Genomic DNA, 18,288 nt, shown 5'->3' on the forward strand with positions numbered 1-18,288 from the left:
ATTGAAAATGGCTTTGGACTATTGTGTCCTTAATTGATGGTGCTTTTCGGAAGGTGATTAAGGGTCTAGGTCCGATGTTTTGGGCCAGATCTCGATCCTGTTGGAGTAATGGGCAATATTTTTGGACACTTTGTCTGATTTTGTGCGCTTCTTTGCTGTAGGTCAAAATTAGTTGAGGATTCGATTGTGTCTCTTTAGGATTTTCTCGCGGTTTGTTTATCAAAATTTCAGTGCGTTTTAATTCATTGATCTTTCTTTTGCTTTTGTTCAAGTCACGTTCTTTGTATCCTCTGTTGCTAAGTCTTTGTGCACTCTTTTCAATTTCATTCGATGCATCCTCTTTTTTTGAGCAATTTCTTTTCATTCTAACAAATTCCCCATAGGGGATGCTTCTTATGAGTGTCTTTGGATGGAAGCTTTCGGCGTGGAGGATACTATTGGTAGCAGTTTTCTTTCTGTATAGAGTAGTATGTAATTCACCTTCATCTATATAGACTAATATCCAAAAAATGTATTTTTTGACGGTTGCAGCTGCAAGTGAAAGAAAGACCAATGTCATTATTGTTCAAGATTGCAAAGTATTTCATGAATTCATCTTGACTCCCATTCCAAATTAGGAAAAGGCCCTCGATGTAACGTGACCAGAGGATAATTTTTTCCAGAGCTATTTGATTGTTAGGACCCCAGGCTATTTCCTTCTCCCACCACCCCATGGTTAAGTTAGCATAGTTGGGGGAGAAGGAAACGCCCATGGCACAGCCACAGAGTTGGTGATATATGTCATGATTGAAAAGAAAGAAGGAAATAGCCTGGGGTCCTAACAATCAAATAGCTCTGGAAAAAATTATCCTCTGGTCACGTTACATCGACGACCTTTTCCTAATTTGGAATGGGAGTCAAGATGAATTCATGAAATACTTTGCAATCTTGAACAATAATGACATTGGTCTTTCTTTCACTTGCAACTGCAACCGTCAAAAAATATTGACTTTTTTGCTATAGACTCAGTAGAAGAAAGTGAACGCTTGGGAGATCGCAAGAAAAAACTCCGACAGCTGGAGTCCAAATACATCATCAGATTGTGCACAAAAAATCCGAAAGGGATGAACATTGATGAGGAATTCTATGTTCACTTATAAATATGGACTAAATATTATCTGCATTAATGTGCATAATTTACTTTACAGTTCCACAAGTGACGATCAATACATAATTATTTGTACTAAACTATTACTTGTGCTTCCTCAATGTACTTACATACATGCATTCATACCCATACTCAGAGCTTGCACTACAGCATACAGTGAATATGGTCAACTCACCTTATAGTTTCATTATGACATTAGATGCACAAATACGTACTATACGACTACTTTGCTTTCCTACTGATTAGGTATACCGCATCTATTCATTCATAAACATACACCAGTCTAAAGCGAATACGTGGTACTATACAATTGACCGTATTACCACCTCAACACTGGAATGTTATACAATGCCTGTTTTCTGTATAATTTACTTATAACAGTAGAACAAAATCACGAATGCATTGGTATATGTGAATTGCATTAACATGGTATACTACCAACATGGTATACTACCGATTGATTGTTTCTGTCACAAGGTGATTTGTGAACTAATTGAACTTCAACTCCCAGAAGTCAATGGGAGTAATGGTTTAACAGGAAATGACATATAATACCAGCTGATAGTAATGTCACCTACCGTGAGAAAGGCCGTCATGGCCGAAACGCGTCGGTACGACAGACTGGGCTTTGTTTGAATAATAACAAAATTTGGAAAATCATTGGTTGCAGAGTGCGGCGTCTCTTGCTACAAAATTGAATTCGGCCTGGGTTTGGCCCCACGCCCGCACCCGCTGCTGTGCGATCCGGCATTTAAACCTCATTGCTTCAAAAAAAAAAAAAAATATATATATATATATATATATATTCACTGAAAAAAACATAGGTTTCAGGGGCGTTATAGTTAGCTGGACTTTTCACTCGTACAAAACCATTGAAATTCCCCCGTTATAGTCAGTTCAGCTAATTATAACTCACACGCCCGCAATGCACTGCTGATGACGTCACATATTACATCACTCATGACATGGTCAGTGACATCACCCTGTGGCCGTTTTTAGTTGGGAGATTAAGTTCATTTGAATCCTGAGGGTCCCTAGGGTCCAACTAGCTCACTAGGTACCTCCAGTAAGCGCCATAGCGCTGCGTTGCAGAGAGGTGTAAAAAGTGGCCCGGCCTGGACCACCTCTCTGCAACCCAGCTCAGTGGCGCTTACTGGAAGCACCTGGTGGGCTAGTTAGCCCCCAGGGGCCCTCAGCATTGAAGGGGAATTATTTCCCCAACTTAAAACACTCCATAGGGCGTGTTTGCACACGTCACCTCAGGCCCCGTCCCCTCCCTTCCCCACTGTGTAAACACGCCCTGTGGCTATTATTTAAGTTGGAAGATTAAGTCCCCTTGAATCCTGAGGGTCCCTAGGGGCAAAATAGCCCACTAGGTACGTCCAGTAAGCGCCAATGCAGAGAGGTGTAAAAAGGGGCACGGCCTGCACCACCTCTCTGCAACGCTGAGCAGTGGTGCTTACTGGAAGCACCTGGTGGGCTAGTTGGCCCCCAGGGTCCCTCAGGATTGAAAGGGAATTATTTCCCCAACTTAAAACGCGCCACTGGGCGTGTTTGCACATGTCAACTCAGGCCCCGTCCCCTCCCTTCACTGTGTGAACGCGCTCTGTGGCCGTTGTAAGTTGAGAGATTAAGTTCCCTTGAATCCTTAGGGTCCCTAGGGTCAAACTAGCCCACTAGGTACCTCCAGAAAGCGCCACAGAGCTTCGTTGGTGTAAAAAGGGGCGTGGCCTCAGAACACCTGTCTGCAACGCAGCTCCCTGGCGATACCTGTTGGGCTAGTTGGCCCTCAGGGACCCTCAGAATTGAAGGGGAATTCATTCCCCAACTTACAACTGACCAGGGGTCACGTTTGCAGAGTGCTGCAAGGAGGGGGCCTTTTTTAAGAAGGAGGGCTGTGTGTCCCCCCTTCTTTTTCCAATTTATTGGCCCTGGGAACCCCATCCCCCAGGGCCTGCACTCTAATTTGTTTTTGTTGAAGAAAATAAATTTGGCCCTCCCAAGGCCTTAATCGGTCCCGAGGACCCCAACTCCCGGGTCATGGCCTTTTTTTTTTTTTTTAAATTCTTAATTCTTTTTTTTTTATTCTTTAGGAGGGGGCTGCGTTGCCCCCCTCCTCAGGCCACTTATGGCCCCGGGGACCCGATCCCCCGGGGCTGGCCTTTGTTTTTTTTAAAAAAACGTACAAAATATATTTATAGAAACACCTAGGACATGCGGGACAAACCGTATGTACCTATCACCATGATGATTTGCGTGATATTCATTAAAAGGCGACTATGCATACAATGAATCCACGTGGAATGTATTTACACCGCTAGTGAAGCTCTGACGTGTCTGATGCCCTACCGTGCCTAATCCCGGTGCACCCGCCGGTGGGTACTCTCCAAGTAGACACCCTTGTCGTTTATTTATACAAACATGGGTAGCTATTGACGGGCACATTTAATACACACGCGCACCAAGCCATTCAAAGGGGATTTGACAAAAATTCGACCAAACTATGCAAGAAACCCCCCTCACGGTTAATAAAACACACATCCCCTGCCGGATGTGTAATACTTTTTATTTTACTCTCTGGAAAGGAGACAAACCTCACTTGAGAGTCACAGCGTGCTCCTGGCTGAGCCCGATGCTGTGTTACACCCACCAGTGCCCGCCGAGTGCCACACACCTCTGTGTTGTATTCCACCAGCTAGTGCGTATGCTATGACACTCTCTAGCCCATGTGCACTGTAACACCACCCCGTGAATATGTCATGCCACACTTGCCTTCGCACGGGTTATATTGCCCCATCTAACGTGCCTTCCTCGATGCCTATGTTATAACGCACAGCGCTATGCCATACATATTACAATCTGGGATCCATATCTTTGTCACAGTGCATATGCAACGTTACACTCCCCAGCACATATTTTATATTACAACTTTAGAGACTAGTTAGGTTACACAACACTGCCCTGTGCATATTACACTCCAAGGTGCATATCGCATAGCACGCGCTAGTGCCTGTGCTATCTCGCGCTCTCCAATGAATCTGTCACTGCGCACAATGTATTGCATATTATATTTCACGCCCCGGTTCATCTTATATCACACTTTTTGGTGCATAGTTTATACCATATACTATATCTAGTTTTCATTTTCAATCGTGCTCTCAGGACTATGTTCTATATAACACTGCGTCCACCTACCCTTTTCACGGGCATTACATTTTGCGATGGGGTGGAGGGTCAGAGGGTGTTTCTGCCAAGTGAGCCCGGAGTCACAGTCACAAACGTCCTCTTCTTCCTGAATAAAAGTGAGATTATGCTGCATACTTGTTCATATTTTAAGTAGTTCGCACAGACACACATTTTTAAAACAATAAAGTTCCTAATACCCACCTTCTCTGAACAGTTAGCTTGCTGCCCCATCCACCTCCTCCCTATCCTCTGTTGTCTGAATCCATGGACTAGCCTCCTCCCTCCTGCCATGCATGGTCTGATGTGCTGCCACTGCCCTCCATTTAGCATGATGTACCAGTCCACTCCTCCTGCCCTGCATTGCCCAATTCTATGGCCCATCATTGACCTCCTGCTTAGCCTCTGTGCTTAGCTTGCTGCCCCTATTCTCCTTCCCCTGCCCTATGATGTCTTTGAGCATGCCCCTGCTCCATCCTTTTTGCCCACCATGTTCCATGGACCTGCCACTCCTATCTACTCTGAGTGTTCTGTTGAGCTGCCACTCCCCTCCCACCTGCCTAGCATTGTCAGATGACTGTAACCTGTCCCTGCCACCTCCACCCTGCCTGTCCACATGCCATGCCCCTTTCCCCTTCCTCCTGTCCTCCATGGTCCATTTTACTGCCACACCCTTCTGCCCTCCCTGGTCTGTTGTGCTGCAACTGCTCCTCCTGCCTGCCCCACGCGGTCTGTTGTGAGGCCCCTTCCCCTGAACTCTCTTGTCTGTGCCCAGGTCCTGACCCTCCCTTCTATCCTCCATGGTCCTTTGTGCATGCCCCTGCACCCTCCTTCTTGCCCATCATAGCCATTGTGCTGCCACTTACCCTCCCGCTTGCCATGCATGGTCTTCTGTGCTGCCATGGCCCGTCCCACCTTCCCTGTGTGGTCAGCTAGCTGCCCCTGACCCCCTCCCACCTTCCCTCCATGGTCTGTGTGTATGCCATCATAGTCTCACTGTTGCTCTCCATGGTATGTCTTGTTTCTAGTGCCCATCCTGCCTGACCTTCATGGTCATCTTGCTGCTCCTGCCCTCTGTTTCCATGTGCAGACCCCTATTCCCTCCCTCCTGGCTTGTCTGTGCCATTGTAATGCCCCTGATCCATCCCTCCTGCCCTTTATGGTCTGTTATGCTGCAGCTTTCTCTCCTGTCTGTCCATTATGGTCAGCTAGCTACCATTGCCTCTTTCCCCTCTGTTCTCTGTTGTCCATGTGCATGGTCCTGTCCCCTCCCTATTGCTTTCTCTGGATTGTTGTGCTGCACTCCCGTCCCGCATGCCCTGTGTGGTGTATTGTGCTGCTGGAAACCCTGATGCCTGCCCTGTAGGGTCAGTTTGGTGCACCTCTCCATGTCCCTCCTGTCCTCTGTTATCCGAGTCCATGTCCCTACCCCAATTGCTCCTGCCTACCATGATCCAAAGTACCATACTTGCGAACATTTTGAACTTGGTAAGAGGGAGATTTTGAAAAAAAACTGGGGTATTGAATTTTCCCTTTGAGTTACATTGAAAAAGAGGAGATTGTAGACTGGAGACACATCAAATAAAGTCCATTTGAGCTTAAAAACATTGGACGTTTCCTGGCTGAAACGGGTCTGTTGGCATGTATGGTTGTACTACCACTGCCTCTTCCTTCTGCCCACAATGGTCTATTATATTGCCACAGCCTCTCTTGCCAGTCCTGTATTGTTGGTTTGTTGCCCCTGCCCCCCTTTCCACTGCCCTCCATAGTCTGTTGTCTGCCACTGCCGTTCCTGCCTGCCCAGTGTGGTCAAATGGTTGCCCCTGCACTCTCCTACCTGCCCCTGGCCTCTGCCTCTCAACAGTATCCCAATGAACAACTAGATTGCTAACATTCTATATTTATTACAAACGTGTGGAACGCCTGACATCATCTTGATGTAATCAAAACTGTAATACCTAGAGCATTTCCTTTAGAAATTACATATATGAGAGGGTCTTATTTGCATCAAAATTATGGTTAGTGCTCTAAAAAACTAAAATGAGGACATATTTTCTGAGTTTTCGAATAGCGACAAAGAACTTTTAAATTATTTGTAATCTTTATGTTTTTTTATCCAGTTGACCACTTGATTAAATGTTGCACCTAGGTGAGAGGATGTGGTGTTACTTCCAGAGCTGCAGACTTTGCAACTGGGGAACCAGGTTGGAGTTTCTGCTTCAGCTCAACATTCTGTGATTCTGGTCAAATCACTTAATCTCCCCATGTCTACAACCAAAATGAATTTGATCTTGTGTGATGTAACCAATGCTCATGTAAAGCACTCCAATACCTGACAAGTCTGCACTATATAAAACTGCAAATACACAAAAAATAAGTGTTTTGCACACTTCTGTCATTGGGCTACATTGTGGGCTACATGTGGGTGATATTTGTGCTGCATTTGGTCTCTTTTGTCTCTGGTGGCCATCTTGGGAGATTTATTTGTTATGAAGTTTTCTAATTTCCTCATTTAATGCAGTCTCCTCAGTAGCAAATACTTTCAGTTTTTTACTTTGTTTCCATCAAGAAGGCATTCTGATGTGTCACGCATTTGCCATAAATTCGGAATGTTAGTACTCTAGTTGCTCATTAGATCACTGTTCACCAGGGAAGTCTGCTCCTGGTATTCAAAGTGCATGTTTCAGTCTGCATGTCAGAATTTTTTAATGAAATAGAAGAGGGTTTGAGAAGTCACTCAAAATGTGCCCTAATTTTTCTTTTTGCAGCACTAATCATACTTTCTATGACAAAATGAACCCCCTCATTTTGTTCCTTTTTAAAATAAATGTTTTAAGAGTTACCACTTTATTCCAATCAAGATGGCTTCAGGTGTGCAATACGTTTGTCATAAGTAGGACTGTTAGCGCTCTAGTTGTTCTTTAGAGCACTCAGGGAAGCTGCAGTAGAACACAAAGGAATCAACTGACAGTCTCTGCCCTTTTAGGATGTACATGTTTTACTGAGAATGTCAGACTTCATTCTCACATGACTAAGATAATGTGAATTTACAGAAAATATGCTCTCAGTTTAGCTTATAGATCACCTTCCAAACCTCTGTGGGAAACGCATGAGAAAATAGTTTTCTCTCAAACATAATTAATGATATCACAGCAGAAGGCTTTTTCACATGGTAAAATCACCTTAGAACACACCACAATTCCTAAAATTAGTATGGTACCATTAACAAATGATTTATAATGTAACTAAAGTCTTAAAAATTTCTATTAACTGCAATGCTTTTTAATGAGGTACTATCATGTATATTGGTCCCAAGATGGCTGCCAACACTTCTTGGATGAAGTACTGACAGCCAATCAGATCTCACGATGAGATGTGTGGTTAGGCTCCACCCAGATATATCTATCTTTTTAACTCGAATTTTCTCAGGAACTACAGAACGGATTTACACCATTTAAGCAAAAGGCACGAGTCTGAACTGAGGACTACCTCTTTGCCAAATTTGGTGTAATTCCGTTCAGCATTTCGGGCTGTAGCTGCGTCAACCGGTCCTATGGGAAAATGCATGGGGAAAACGTTTTTTGGGATCCCCCTATTTTCTCGGCCCCTGCTTAACGAATCACCGTGAAATTTTCCGGATAGGAGTGGACCGGAACTGGCCAAAAGTTTGGAAAATTTCGCGAAGATTCGTCAATCGGCACCAACGTTATTCCAAATAGAATGTTGCAGATTTCCTCTGTAAAATAAAAATAGGTCCTAACTATAACTACCTACTGGCGACTGCCAGTAGGTAATATATATATATATATATATATATATATATTTTTGTAAACAAAGGACACCCGCACTCTGGAACCTTATGAATTATTTATTTAACTGAAAAGCATTCCCTTTGGAGAATTTATTCGCATGAAAAGGAACTGCTCAATAAACGAGGATGCAGAAAGAGAAATTCTCAATAGTGCAATGAGATTAAAAAAACGAGGATACAAAGCAAGAGATCTGAATAAAAGCATGAAAAAAGTCAAAACAATGACTCGAACAGAAATTCTTATCAAAAAAAGTCCACATTCAAAAAACGAAAACCAAATGAAAAAACAGGAAGCACCGAGATTAATCATGACATACAGCAAAGAATCTTTCAAAATAAGACAAATTATCCAAAAATATTGGCCGGTCCTACAACAAGATCAAGATTTAGCCGAAATCATTGAAAAAACCCATTAATTTCATACAGGAAGGCACCCTCCATCAGGGACATAATAACTCAGAGCCATTTTCAAACAAAAAAAGATAAAAAGACAAATTGGCTGGAAAAACAACAAAAAGGTTTCATAAGATGCAACAATTGCAAAGCTTGTAAAATCGGAGCCAACATGAAAACCATAAAAGACCCAGAGGGCAAAATCATCAACATCGATAAAAGAATCACATGTACCACGAAAAACGCAGTATATGTTATCCAATGCAATTGTGGCATGATGTATATAGGTAGTACCATCTGTATGCTAAAAAAGCTTATCTTGGAACACATTAGAGCAGTGAAAAACAAAGACCAGACCTATGCTACTGCTAAACACATACTAATATGCCAGGAAGGCAACTGGCTAAATATGACCTTGTTTGGCATCGACACAATAGAAAGCAATGAAAGGATGGGTGACCGGAAAAATAAACTCCGACAACTTGAATCTAAGTACATCATCAGATTTCGAACAAAGAACCCGAGGAGGATGAATGCTGACGAAGAACTTTATGTTCACCTATAAAACACAAATCAGCACTATGGCAAAGCCAATCATAAGAAAACAATCTTGGACCAACTTGTTGAACTTAAATAAACAAATAAACAATAAAGTGTACGAACTGAGAAGTGTGGGAATAATAAGAGACTCAATTTTGTGGAAAGAATGCTATAAAACTCTTGCCAGATAGATTACTAAGTGCATTGGGTATAACAATCACCAAGATAGAAAATGTGGGTACTATACCCATGTTCAGATCATTATGCATGATGTGACTGTAATACACACTAACATGCCGTAATATACGGAGAAAGGATGCAAATACAAAGAGTATGATGTAACAGACTTCGTCACTAATACCTATTAACTTCATAAGTATATGGACACCAATGCCAAATTGTGATCAAACATCAGTATAATTATACACAAAAATGCCGGTGTTGATGAAACTCACATAATTGCGTTTATAATTTGTTCTGTATTACTGTCACAAGGTGTTCTGTTTTAGAAATATTATTTTTTTGAACTACGAATCCCAGAAATCCATGGGTAATGTATGTTACACAGGAAATGACATAAAACAGTTGCAGGAAGTAGTGCCACCTACCGTGAGCAAGGCCGGTTAGGCTGAAACGCGTCGGTGTGACAGACTGGGCTCTGTTAAATAAATAATTCATAAGGTTCCAGAGTGCGGGTGTCCTTTGTTTTAAAATTGACTTCTGGCCATCGGCTTGGCCCAACGCCCGCACCCGCTGCTAAGCGATCCGGTTGAAGCCACATTGCGAGTAAATATATATATATATATATTCAATGAAAAAACCAAAGGTTTCACACATGTTATAGTTAGCTGGACATTTCACTCGTAAAAAACCAATGAAATTCCCCCGTTATAGTTAGTTCAGCTAACTATAACTCGCGCGCCCGCAATGCACTACTGATGACGTCACATATTACATCACTCATGACATGGTCACTGACATCACTCATGACATCACTGATGACATCTCAAATGACATCACTGATGACATCTTCCTTGTGATAGAGTGGCAGACCTCCTCTTCCCCTAATATATCCTTTGATACACACATTCAAAAATAGAGACTAAAATTTTTAAAACAATGGACATACCAATACCAGTTACAAGAACCTCTTAAGTAATTCTAAGAACCACATACACATCCACTCATTCACCAACAGTCCTATACAGTCACTCATACATGCACTCACTCATCATATGTACTCATACACCTATACATCCTGTTACACAATGCCACTCATCCATAGAGTTACTCACACATACTCACTCATGCTAATAAAGAAACAAACATACATTTATTAGCTTATACAGTTATACACACACCACCACACTTACTTCTACGGAAAATTACACATACTTAGTCTTATAAACAATCACTTATAGAAACACATACTTATTTATACAGGAACTCTTTCAATCTCTCACTCTCACATATACTCACTTATATACACCAATAGTCACATATACTAGTTTAAAACATATGTAGTTACTCATAAAGACACTATTGAGACAGTCATTCACTCACTAACACACCCATACACACACTCATCCACCCATACAGTCCTGCACACATGCTGTCTTCAACACATACAAAGAGTGAGTCACTCATTCATGCACCTATGCACTAGGTAATACACCCCACCGAACCATACAGACACTCAGACTGATACTCAAAAAAACAACTGATAACCTATATAGACACCCAAGAAGCTACTCACCAACCCATGCAGCCACTTATACACAAAGTGAGAGACTGATACAGATATTTTCATATTTAAACATTACTCAGTAAGCCATGTATTCAGTATGATACACTTAATCAGTCAGATACACAATAAATTTTTCAAAAACAAAGCATCCATTTAGACACTTATATACCCTTTTTTTCTTTCATTGACCTTGAGATATACATATATTAAACATATTTAATTTTCAGAAATACACACATTCACTGGATGATGTCATCAGTGATGTCATCAGTGATGTCATGTGAGATGTCATCAGTGATGTCATGAGTGATGTCAGTGACCATGTCATGAGTGATGTAATATGTGACGTCATCAGTAGTGCATTGCGGGCGCGCGAGTTATAGTTAGCTGAACTAACTATAACAGGGGAATTTCATTGGTTTTTTACGAGTGAAATGTCCAGCTAACTATAACATGTGTGAAACCTTTGGTTTTTTCATTGAATTTGCAAGGTTTTTTAAATGCTAATTCCTAACTATAACGTGTGTGAAACCCATGTTTTTTTCAGTGAATTTGCAAGGTTTTTTAAATGCTAATTCCTAACTATAACGTGTGTGAAACCCATGGTTTTTTCAGTGAATTTGCAAGGTTTTTTAAATGCTAATTTTTTTGTTTGTTTTTTTTGTTTTTCAATTTTTTTAACATATTTTTATTTTAATTTTCTATCCTTTTTTAAAGACTATGGTTAAATTTTAAAAATTCTACAATATATTTTTTTTTTACCATTTTTTTAAACTAAACAGGTAAGATTTATTAGTATAACATAGTGTTTTTTTTTCCCCTTTTTGTTTTTTTTTAAATTATTTTTTTAACGTGCGCCTACGGTAAGCGCACGTTGTGCTTTCATTACGTTAGATTTCTACGCTGTTTGCGTTCGTTTACGCAATTTGGGTAGACGTACGTCACGCGCGTGCAGCGCGTAACGCGTACGCTGCACGCGCATGTTACGCGGAAGTGAAGGGGCGTGCCTGTTTTGCGCATGCTCGCGTGCGCGTGTCTTTTTAACGCGCATGCGTACTTTTACCGTAAGCGCACCGTAAGCGTAACGTACACGCACGGTGGGTCATGTGATCATGAAACACAACTTTTGATTGGTTGAAACTACTTTCAGTTCTAGAACTCTCCTACACCACACCCATTCCCCTCATTTCTGCTTGTGATCCCTTAGGAGAAGGAGCTGAGTTGTCTTTGTGATACGATGGCAGAACAGCAGAACTCTTCTGAGAGTGAGGCTAGCAGCACTACCTTGAGGCAGAGAAGGAGGAAACAAAAGAGCTCTTTTATATGGGAGTATTTTTCTTTTCCAGAGGACAAGAAAAAGGTAAATGCACCCTTAGTGACTTGTAAGCTTTGTGGCCATGTACTTTCAAGAGGGAATCCCAACAAGAAGTATTCCTTCGGGAATCACACCATGTTGAGACACCTTCAAGATGTACACGGTAGGACACATGCTCGACATACTGAAGGTAACCCTTCAGTAAGTCAACCAAGCACATCCACAGCAGCTCAGCCTGGTCCATTATCTGCAGGGCCGAGTCCATCTTCGGCAGGTCAGCTGAGCCCTTCATCTGTGGGGGGAGCATCTCCTTTTTCTCGTCCTCTGGAAATCAACCATCGGTTTGCGAGGGTTTTAGTTCGGTGCGCCACTTGTCATGATCTAATTGCTCATAGGGAGACCAGTGTTGCCCTAGTGAACAATTTAATAGATCAGCACATTTGTCGTAACGACTAATATTCCCATTCTTTCTTTCCTCTGTCCCTGCATGAACACAACGGCTCTTTTAAGAGCCAACCTTACCTTTCAACTTTTTTTAATATATTTTTTTAAACTTTTTTTTATTTTTTTTTACCGTACGCGTACGGTACGCGTACTTTTTTTTTTTATTAAAAAAAACACTAAAAATCAATTATCACATTACAAGGTCCTTGAGAGACTACAATGATAAACTGAAAATGTGATTGTGGAGAAGTGGAAAAAAGGGACCATGACATTTTTGACTTATCATACCCACTCAAAAAATTATTTATTAATTAAAATTTAATTTTAATTGCTTTAAAAATGGTTCAAGTTTTTGAAAATTTTCTATCTCAATCTGAAAAAAAAGAAAAAAGTATTAATATTTAATAAAACATTTTATAATACAGTACACATATTTACATATTTTCCCCAAAAATGTTTTGCCTTTTTTTTTGCTGTTTTCAGAATATATTGCATTTCACTATAAATTGTGAAAGCAATTGCATTCATCATTTAACAGCGGGCAAAAAAAAAATAACAATCTCAAAGATTGTTTTAAAAAAGCCCAGAATCTCTTTTAACTTAAACATAACATTATAGAAATGCATAATATTCTTAAAAAATATCATCTAATATCAATACTTATTTCTTTAAAATACCGTCTGACATTTTTGTTTCAGAAGTATAATCCCAAAAATATTATATCTCAAATAACTCCACAATACATGTGGTTCCATTTCCTTTAGGCCAAATAGTAATTTTAAAAATCTTTTTTGATTAAATTTCCAATGTTAATCCAATAAAATTCCAAAGTTTAAATTATACAGATCTCACCGATTCTCTGTAACATTTTGGTTTCCGAAAGATTAATTAATAATTAAATAAGTCCACAATACAATTGTTTACCTTTCCTCATGGCCAAATAGTAATTTTAAAAATCTTTTTTGAATAAATTTCCAATGGCAATCCAATAACATTCCAAAATTTAAATTGTGCAGATGTTACCGATTTTGTCTAAATTTTTGGTTTTCCAAAGTTTCATAAAAAATTTAAAAAGTCCACATTGCAATTGGTTACCTTTCCATTAGGCCAAATGATAATTTGTAAAATCATTTTTTTTTTAAATTCCAATGGTAATCCAATAAAATGGTAAAATTGTTTTGTACAGATCTTGCCAAGTCTCTCTAAAATTTTGGTTTCAGGAAGATTAGATAGGAATTTGCTAAATCAAAAGGCAAACGTTGCTTGAAAATCAATTTTGAATCATTACACAGTGTCCAGCCTTTTTCACATTTAAGATAAACTGTGTAATGTCCAGACGTAAATACGCTGATCTTCACCCAATTCAAAACAATTTTCAAGAAATATATATGTGGCAAAATCCTTCCACTTATAATTATCTTCATTTTCACTCTTTCTGTAGAGATCAACATTCCTAGTTTGTTTTCTATAATGAGTTCTGCAGCAACAAATACAAGTAATATTTGGTCTTTCATTAGAGATTTTTTCAAATTTTGTTATGTGATCATTAAATGTCTTACTTACAGAGGGTTCTACATTCTCTTCCACTTCTTCCTCATTTACTGTGTCCTTTTCTGCACTGTTTTGTTCAGGACCAAAGTAACAAAACTGAATTTCATCAACAACCTTCTCTACATCTGATACCGATCCACGGAACAGAGCCCTATTCAATTCATCTAACTTTATTGCTGGACTTTTAGCAAAATACGACCGTCTCACAAACTTTCTCATTTCAGTATGATGAACAGCCAGCATCCTAAAATGATGGAAAACACTATTACACACTTTTCTAGATAGACAAGCCAGAGAATGACCCTGCAAACCAGTATTCTCTCTCACTCTGCATGGATCTAGACTTTGAAGCACCTTAATCTTCTGTTTTACACTTTTTTTTACTATATTCTCTTAGAAACTCACGAAATTTATCAATAGATTCCTGACGCACAGTGGAAATACTACTACAATTCCAAGTGTACACTGGGGCTTTAGGACGTCTCCCCATAGCCTCATCCGCCATCACTTGTACCTCATCTCTTGGAACCATTATCTCCTTCTCCATTATGCAACCATTTTTCACTTCATAAGCACGACCTCTGGTGTCAACTGCATGCAGCAAACTATTACTTTGAAAATAACTCTCTTCATTAAAAAAAGGTTCACTACTTGAACTATGCATCCATTTTCCTAAAAACACTTTACAAAAGTTCGTTCTGTTCACTACTCTTTTCCTTTTGCTTTGTGATTTCAGTACATTAACCATTTTATCTAATGTACGCATCCTATTCAAAATTAAAATGAATAGTTTCCTTTTTAATTCTAATGCCTTTGCTGCAATGGCTTCAATTTCTTTTTTTCTCTTGTAATATTTTGCCTTTTGCTTATATTTCTTCACATCCTTTTGCTTATATTTCTTCACATCCTTTATCAAATTGGACATAACTCTTCTCTGAAACATTTTTCTACGTATCTCTTTAAACGCTGTTTTTCTGTTTAAGTTAATCTTTATTGTTGCAGAAGGTATATTTGCATTAACTAAATTCTCAATTTTTTCCTGTTTTTTTCTATTGAAAACATTCTTTCCAGTACAGACATTTTGTACATTTTTCCTTTTTTTGAAGATGTTCTTTAAAAAATCTTTTGTCTGCTTACCAGAAGATTTGTTCTTTTTCCCAACATGAGCATCTCCAACTAACTTAGGTCCTCCAGTTGTCTTCAAATATAGGTTTTTTTTGTGGTCTTTCTTTAGTCTGGATTTTGTAGGCATCTTAAATTTTGTTCACTGCTCTTCAGCAATACCTGAAAAAAACTAAAAAAAAAATCCTTTATTTTATTTAAATATATTTCTACATTTTTTATGATCTTTTCAAATCTTAAAATACTATGTAGCCCTTTCCTACAAGTGAAAATCACAATAACACCATCACAAATTAAATATCTAAAAACAATTCCTGTGTGCACACAGAGTCATGGTTTGAAATTAGGCAGAAAACAAAATTTCTTTGCCAATTGCAAAGCATACTTTCTACTACTTTTTTGGCAAGTGATAAGTACTTTTACAGTCTGACACATTTTGAATCCACTTTTCAGATTCTGAAAACAGCACATGTCCAAACAGCTTTTTCAGACCAGCAACATGTGTAACCTGGGTGACTGACTACACTCCAGCAAGGGCAACCAGCCTTAGTGATGCTGAATGTATTTGCATTACTGATTAAAACCTCAAACCCCACTCGGTTGTGAATACTGTGCTTGATTCCACAGGATAAGCAGCTGGTTGTGTGCTAAGAGTCTGCTTCTGCATACAAAAACAACACCCCCTTTCCATCTAATGCAAATGTAAAATCACCAGAGCAATACCAAACCGCTTTCTCTGACCAGCAACATGTGTAACCTGGGTGACTGACTACACTCCAGCAAGGGCAACCAGCGTTAGTGATGCTGAATATATTTGCATTACTAAGTGCAACCTCAAACCCCACTCGGATGTGAATACTGTGCATGATTCCACAGGATAAGCAGCTGGGTGTGTGCTAAGAGTCTGCTTCTGCATAAAAAAATAGCTCCCCCTTTCCATCTATTGCAAATGTAAAATCACCAGAGCAATACCAAACACCTTTCTGAGACCAGCAACATGTGTAACCTGGGTGACTGACTACACTCCAGCAAGGGCAACCAGCCTTACTGATGCTGAATGTATTTGCATTACTGACTGAAACCTCAAACCCCACTCGGTTGTCATTACTATGCATGATTCCACAGGATAAGCAGCTGGCTGTGTGCTAAGAGTCTGCTTCTGCACAAAAAAATGGCTCCCCCTTTACATCTAATGCAAATGTAAATTCACCAAAGCAATACGCAATAAATCTCTGCCTGTAATTCCTATTTGCACACAGAGTCATGTTTTCATATTAGTCACAAAACAAAATTTCTTTGCTAATTTGAAAGCACACTTACTACTCTTTTTTTTGGCAAGTGATAAACACTTTTACAGACTGACACATTTTGAATCCACTTTTCAGATTCTGAAAACAGCACATGTCCAAACTGCTTTTTCAGACCAGCACCATGTGTAACCTGGGTGACTGACTACACTCCAGCAAGGGCAACCAGCCTTAGTGATGCTGAATGTATTTGCATTACTGACTGAAACCTCAAACCCCACTCGGTTGTGAATACTGTGCATGATTCCACAGGATAAGCAGCTGGGTGTGTGCTAAGAGTCTGCTTCTGCACAAAAAAATGGCTCCCCCTTTCCATCTAATGCAAATGTAAAATCACCAGAGCAATACGCAATAAATCTCTGCCTGTAATTCCTATTTACACACAGAGTCATGTTTTCACATTAGTCACAAAACGAAATTTCTTTGCCAATTTGAAAGCACACTTACTACTCTTTTTTTTGGCAAGTGATAAACACTTTTACAGACTGACACATTATGAATCCACTTTTCAGATTCTGATAAAAGCACATGTCCAAACTGCTTTTTCAGACCAGCACCATGTGTAACCTGGGTGACTGACTACACTCCAGCAAGGGCAACCAGCCTTAGTGATGCTGAATGTATTTGCATTACTGACTGAAACCTCAAACCCCACTCGGTTGTAAATACTATGCATGATTCCACAGGATAAGCAGCTGGCTGTGTACTAAGAGTCTGCTTCTGCATAAAAAAATACCTCCCCCTTTCCATCTAATACAAATGTAAAATCACCAGAGCAATACGCAATAAATCTCTGCCTGTAATTCCTATTTGCACACAGAGCCATGTTTTCACAATAGTCACAAAAAGAAATTTCTTTGCCAATTTGAAAGCACACTTACTACTCTTTTTTTTGGCAAGTGATAAGTACTTTTACAGACTGACACATTATGAATCCACTTTTCAGATTCTGATAAAAGCACATGTCCAAACTGCTTTTTAAGACCAGCACCATGTGTAACCTGGGTGACTGACTACACTCCAGCAAGGGCAACCAGCCTTAGTGATGCTGAATGTATTTGCATTACTGACTGAAACCTCAAACCCCACTCGGTTGTGAATACTATGCATGATTCCACAGGATAAGCAGCTGGCTGTGTGCTAAGAGTCTGATTCTGCATACAAAAAAATGGCTCCCCCTTTACATCTAATGCAAATGTAAAATCACCAGAGCAATACGCAATAAATCTCTGCCTGTAATTCCTATTTGCACACAGAGTCATGTTTTCATATTAGTCACAAAACGAAATTTCTTTGCCAATTTGAAAGCACACTTACTACTCTTTTTTTTGGCAAGTGATAAACACTTTTACAGACTGACACATTTTGAATCCACTTTTCAGATTCTGAAAACAGCACATGTCCAAACTGCTTTTTGAAACCAGCACCATGTGTAACCTGGGTGACTGACTACACTCCAGCAAGGGCAACCAGCCTTAGTGATGCTGAATGTATTTGCATTACTAACTGAAACCTCAAACCCCACTCGGTTGTGAATACTATCCATGATTCCACAGGATAACCAGCTGGCTGTGTGCTAAGAGTCTGCTTCTGCATAAAAAAAAACCTCCCCCTTTCCATCTAATGCAAATGTAAAATCACCAGAGCAATACCAAACAGCTTTCTGAGACCAGCAACATGTGTAACCTGGGTGACTCACTACACTCCAGCAAGGGCAACCAGCCTCAC

This window comes from Triturus cristatus, chromosome 2_2 (assembly GCF_964204655.1).
Source record: "Triturus cristatus chromosome 2_2, aTriCri1.1, whole genome shotgun sequence".
NCBI classification, from domain to species: Eukaryota; Metazoa; Chordata; class Amphibia; order Caudata; family Salamandridae; genus Triturus; species Triturus cristatus.